The sequence below is a fragment of the Lactuca serriola genome, chromosome 3, assembly GCF_051521515.1.
Source record: "Lactuca serriola cultivar US96UC23 chromosome 3, Lser_US96UC23_V15, whole genome shotgun sequence".
Taxonomy (NCBI): domain Eukaryota; kingdom Viridiplantae; phylum Streptophyta; class Magnoliopsida; order Asterales; family Asteraceae; genus Lactuca; species Lactuca serriola.
In genome coordinates this window covers 41,114,614-41,120,191 of record NC_136410.1, presented here as the reverse complement: position 1 = coordinate 41,120,191, position 5,578 = coordinate 41,114,614, and the positions used below count along the sequence as shown (strand labels likewise).

The window sequence follows — 5,578 nt, the reverse complement described above, 5'->3', positions numbered from 1 at the left end:
AACCTAACTTTTAAAAGCCATTTGGTTTGTAACATATAGTACACCTAATAAAGCCTCCAAATGTTAATTGTGTGATGCCATTAAGTGTCAACTTGGCACTAAACCACCAAACATCCTTGATTTAAGGTAACTTTTCACGTCAAATGGGATGTAGTCGTTTAAAACACTAAAAAACATTTAACCTATATACACTTTTTATTTTAACACTTGAAAACCATGTAATTATCATGTAGATGCTTTGTACATTGTACTCGTATAAATCAAAAGGAAGTTTTGTTAAAAAAAATCAAGTGGATGTTGTGTATTCTGTACATGTAAAAGACAAAAGAAAAGGATAAAATGGAGGTTAACATGAATATATTGAAGCTCAACTTCGAGCTGTAAAGAGAAGTACCTAGCAAAATAAATAAATTTAACCATATCAATATTGTTTAACAAAGATTTTTTTTAACGGATTGCTCGTAACATTTTAATTTTCAAAAAGAGATCAGAGAAAACATCAGAATCAAGTAAAAAAACTCACAAACTGACCTGTGTTGAGAGAAAATTTAGATATGGTGAGAGTAGTGGCATAGATATAGGGTTTATTCTATTAAATGTTTGGTGAAGATGGTGAAAATGAGGTAACGTACACACCCTAAAAATGCCATCTGCCATTGAAATTTCAACCAACCACCAACCGAGCATTTCTTGATTCTCAGAGCATTTCTTTGTTAGCCAAAAGTTTGAAACCTCCACCCGAAGAGAAGCAAGCCCAAAATTTTCATTCGTATCAGCTTAACTCTGAACCAAAACAGCAACCCAAAACATGATTATACATATACACACCTACATATATTTTTACATACTAATTGCATAGCATTCACACATACGCACACATAGAAAGAAGAGATATAAAAAGAAAAAGATGTTAAACCTGCTTCATCAAAATTTTCTTTGGATGATGGAACTTTCCTTTTGATGCTTGCATTCTGGAGAATAAGTATCAATTAGATATCCAAGTCAACTTATCAGAATTTTATATACCATGTTGCACTTCAACAGATCTGAATGCAAAAAAAAAAAAAAAAACAAAAATTGCATCTTCACCATATCAAAACAGCGTTGTTGCTATAAGAGTAAAGCTGGATCATAAAGGATGAAATAAAAACCTTGTTGAGATGGAAATGTCTTTGTATCTTCTCGATGGATCTAAACTACCTCATCACCCACTGATTGATATCCTTTTCTCAGCTAAATCTTTGACCTGTAGGAAAACCATAAATTAATCACAAAATCACAAACCTATCCTTGATCTTCAAAATTGATGTATAATGAGCTAAAGGTTCAGATGGCCAGAATCTGAATGTGCTTTCCTGCTCTAACTCTGAGTTTTGTCAAAGAAATAATATAAGATGCAAAAAAAATACACAAAGAGAAGATGATAACAAACACATTAAGGGTTTAATAACACATATCTATAATATACATACAAAGATATGAAATATCTTACCAGAATAGGGGCGTTTGGTGGTCATGGTCAGGGAACAAAGGAGCTCTAGGAGTTTCTTGTTCAAGTTTCTTTAATCCAGCCATACATATACGAAATCAGCCAAAAAACCAATAAAATTAGATATTTGTGTAAGAAAAAATAAAAATAATAAAGATTAAACATCCAGGATGCACGTTTCTTGTTCAGACTCCATTAATTCAGCCAAAATAGAATTTGATTAATTAGAACAATATCAAATCCTAATCATATAGGAGAAAATATTTAAAAAGAATAAGATATCGATCTCACTCATATAGTTAGTGGTGATGACAAACCTGCTTTCTTCTCCCTCAACCTTGTGTTTCTAGATTTACAAAAAGCAAAAGGGTCTCTTGAAAATGGGGAAGAGGGTTTGACGGTGAGAGAAGGTGACGACTGTAACAGACGGTGGTAATGGCGGTGCCGACTTCATCTAGGTCATAAAAACATAGTTTAAACATATATTAGAAAGATATTGAATCGATCAAATTGATGGTGGTGGGGGAGACAACTGTTTGTAGTGATGGAGTTCACCTGTTAGGGAAAAGAGAAGAAGAATGAGTGTGGTGGAGATGATGGTTGATTTAACTGACGATGGAGATGTAGGGATGGCAGGAGGGAGTGTGTTCATCATTTAAGGAAGGGTCAGCGAAGATGCAAGTGGCCGTAGGTGGTAACCGATGCTGGTGGTCTCGATCATGACGTCGGAATTGCCTGTAGGTGGTAACTAGTAACAGGTTGAATTGGATGAAATATGTTATATAAAGTGGATATGTTGACTGATTCTGTTGGCATGAGAAATAATCGTTCAACTTTGAGCTCATTCAACAACAGTAGAACAAGATAAAAGAGATAAAAAGCTATAATTAAGGACTTGAATTTGAATATGCGTATAACTTTGTTTGACTTTTTCAAATCTTGACTAACCGGAAGATAGATATAAGCTAATAAAGCACAATCATTCTTATCTTTAAGATGTTGACAAAAATAAGATTTATGATTTGATAATGCATAAAATGATTGTAAATAGCCCAATACGGTTTGTACCTCTTAAATTTCAGCCTTTGACCAAATATGCATATTAAGGTATAATATATATATATATATATATATATATATATATATATATATATATATATATATATATATATATTAAACCTATAATATTATAATAGTATAAGGGTTGAATTTTAAACTTTTAAAATTCTAGGGTTTGGAACTAAATGTTTCAAAGTGAGACTTTGCATTTACAAATTCCAAAACTTGAGGGCAAGTTTTGAACTATTCAAAAACTTTTGGTTTCCATAACTTATGAGTTTAATATAGGTTTTATGAAAAGAATCTTGACATTCCGTAACTTGAGGACAAGTTATGGAGTTCATAAAACATTTATGTAAAATACTCTTCAAATTCCATAACTTGAGGACAAGTTATGGAAGACTTAAAACCATTTAAGATGACATTTAAAAATGAGACCTTTCATTTTCCATAACTTGAGGACAAGTTATGGATTTCACCAAAAACAATTAGATCAAAAATTTCAACTAACAAAATTAAACAATTTGCCTATAATCTAATTAAACTCATAAGTTAAGATAATTCATATCAAACAAGTTTCAAGAAATTAGCCTAATCATATAAACTAAATGAAACTTTGACAATTATATTTTATTTGGATGAGAATCATCATTACCATATCAACAAAATCATTTTTTATGAACTAAAACATTTTGTCGTAATGATTCTAATCCAAAACAGGCCAAAAAAAACTTGAAAAACTGTTGTCTTGACAGGTAACTCGTCGAGCCCCATACTGGACTCCACGAGTCCAATGCAAACTTCAACCTCCTCGTCGAGTACAAGAATGGACTTGCCGAGTAGGGCTGTCAGACAACAATTTTCAGCTTTGAAAATTAACACACTGCATCAAATATAAAAGAAAACAGCCCATGGCTCTAATACCACTAATGGGTTTTAGTATACTACAACATCCTATGGTGCACATACAACCCTAAATGCTTTGGATCTATGTTTTCTCTAATTATACATGCAATATTGTTTCCAAAGCATTAAGCCTACAACTAGCATGCAATTGACATAAACAACATAAAATACTAGTTAGGAGTTTACCTCTTTATGTAGTTTGTAGAACTTGTTGTATTTGGCCTTTAAGAACTTAGTGCCCTAAGTGTTGCACCTCAAATGGAATCACAACACACCTTGGACAAAGGAGACTTTTGAGAGAGTATTTCTTACACCAAAATTGACTCAATGAACTCCAAGAACCTCTAGTGCCACTTTGGATGCTAAGGGGCTTCTTATATAGTGTGGCTAGGTTTAGGGTTACACCATGTAAACCCTAATGTGCATGACCTTCCATATGCCTTAGGCTCCATGGGTTTAAACCTCCATGGATCATCCATGGGTTGTAACATTGGTTTAGCCCAACCTTAAGAATCATGGATCATTGGCCCACACCATAAGAATGAATGATTTACCAAATCAACCCCTTATATTTAATAAGTCTCTTTTGATCACAAAATTAATTCCAATTTAATTCTTGGTCAATACTAATTAAATAATAATATGATTTCATGTTAATATATTAGAACTTATAAAATATTAACAAATCATAAATAACATCTTCTCAAAAGTCCATCCTATCAAATTGTCCTAGTGATATGCAACCCAAATGGACCTTGTTACTCTCGGGTAAAGTACATACCAATTATAGTTATGAGCTTGGACACCTAATCCAACAATTAGTCCCTATATCTATAGTTGTATTTCTTACATGGAATAATATACTTAGTTCTTTATAGACAATTGCTCTGATACCAATCTGTGACACCCCTAAATCGGATGGTGCTATCGTATGGGGGTGGAATGGAACGCAATATCATAATAATTGAATGCGTTGAAACATAAGTACATAAAAAACCATCATACATTATAATTAGATAAGTTACAAGTTACAAATGTTAATTGTTTCGAATCTAATTACTGTATGAAAACAAAATAAACAAGCGTGACGTCTTCTCGTCACTTCCCAAAAGCTTAGTCTCTTCTGACGAATGATTACCTGAGAATACATGTGGTTTTGAAAGTGTCAACATTATGTTAGTGAGTTCATAAGATTTTGTAGTGAGAAGATTGGGTATTTCCTTTGTAAATTTAGTAGTGTTCGTAACAAGAAAAACAATATTTTCATAAATAGATGTAGTTTTAAAACTATAAAACCAAAATGTAAATCTTTACTTATATCGAGTATGAAAATGACGTTTCATAATTATGTAAGACTAAAGAGGGTATTATGAAAACAATAGATGTTTGTTGTTGTAGAAAAAGTATAAAAGTGAGGGGTATGAACTTACCTTGATTATTTTTCTTAGAAGATGATAAGAAGATTGGGGTAAGAGTCAAGTCTTGGAAGTTAACACCTTCTTGAAACTTCAAGATCTTGATTTGGGTTTTTGGTACAAGAATATGAATAAGATAACCGAAAGATGATGATAAATGGTAGTAGAACACGAAATGTGAATGGAGAACTTACCAAAACTCTTGCTAAACACTTGGAAGGAACTTGGACTCACTTGAGAGGATCTTGAGAGAATGTGAGAGTGGAAGTGAAGTTTTGCAAAAGTGATAGGGTGGAGAGGGGAGACTTGGGCCGAGAATTTAAGGAGGGAGAGGGGTGGAGAGGTTGAGTGTGGACTTAGGTAAAAAAGCATGCTTAGAAAAGGTGATGTGATAAGAGCATGACCTATTGATTAAAATAATCTAAATATGGTTCTTTGATTATAAAATATAAAAGTGATCATGATGATGTTGGGGAAGGAGAGGATGTTTGTGAGAGAGGAGACAAAAGAGAGTTCTTAGCATTTTTTTTATAAAATGTATCTAGTCTCTTATATAAACCTTGACATTTTATAAAAAATATGGTAAAAAATGTTGTGTAATTGTATAATTTGTAAGGTATAATAACTTATAATAAGGTTAATTAGTATTATTAATAATAATATTAAAACCTTATAATTTAACTGTTTCTCAACTTGATATATATATATA

The 5,578-nt window shown here is 32.2% G+C and overlaps 1 long non-coding RNA gene across 1 annotated transcript; it reads right to left on the bottom strand.

Moving 5' to 3' along the window:
* Window positions 1-463: 463 nt before the first annotated feature.
* On the bottom strand, window positions 464-1,205 carry LOC145094369 (uncharacterized). The gene is made up of 3 exons (XR_013703313.1): window positions 1,152-1,205; window positions 917-1,046; window positions 464-783 (listed from the first exon to the last, which is right to left on the bottom strand). It is a non-coding gene; the product is annotated as an uncharacterized LOC145094369 (long non-coding RNA).
* Window positions 1,206-5,578: the final 4,373 nt, after the last annotated feature.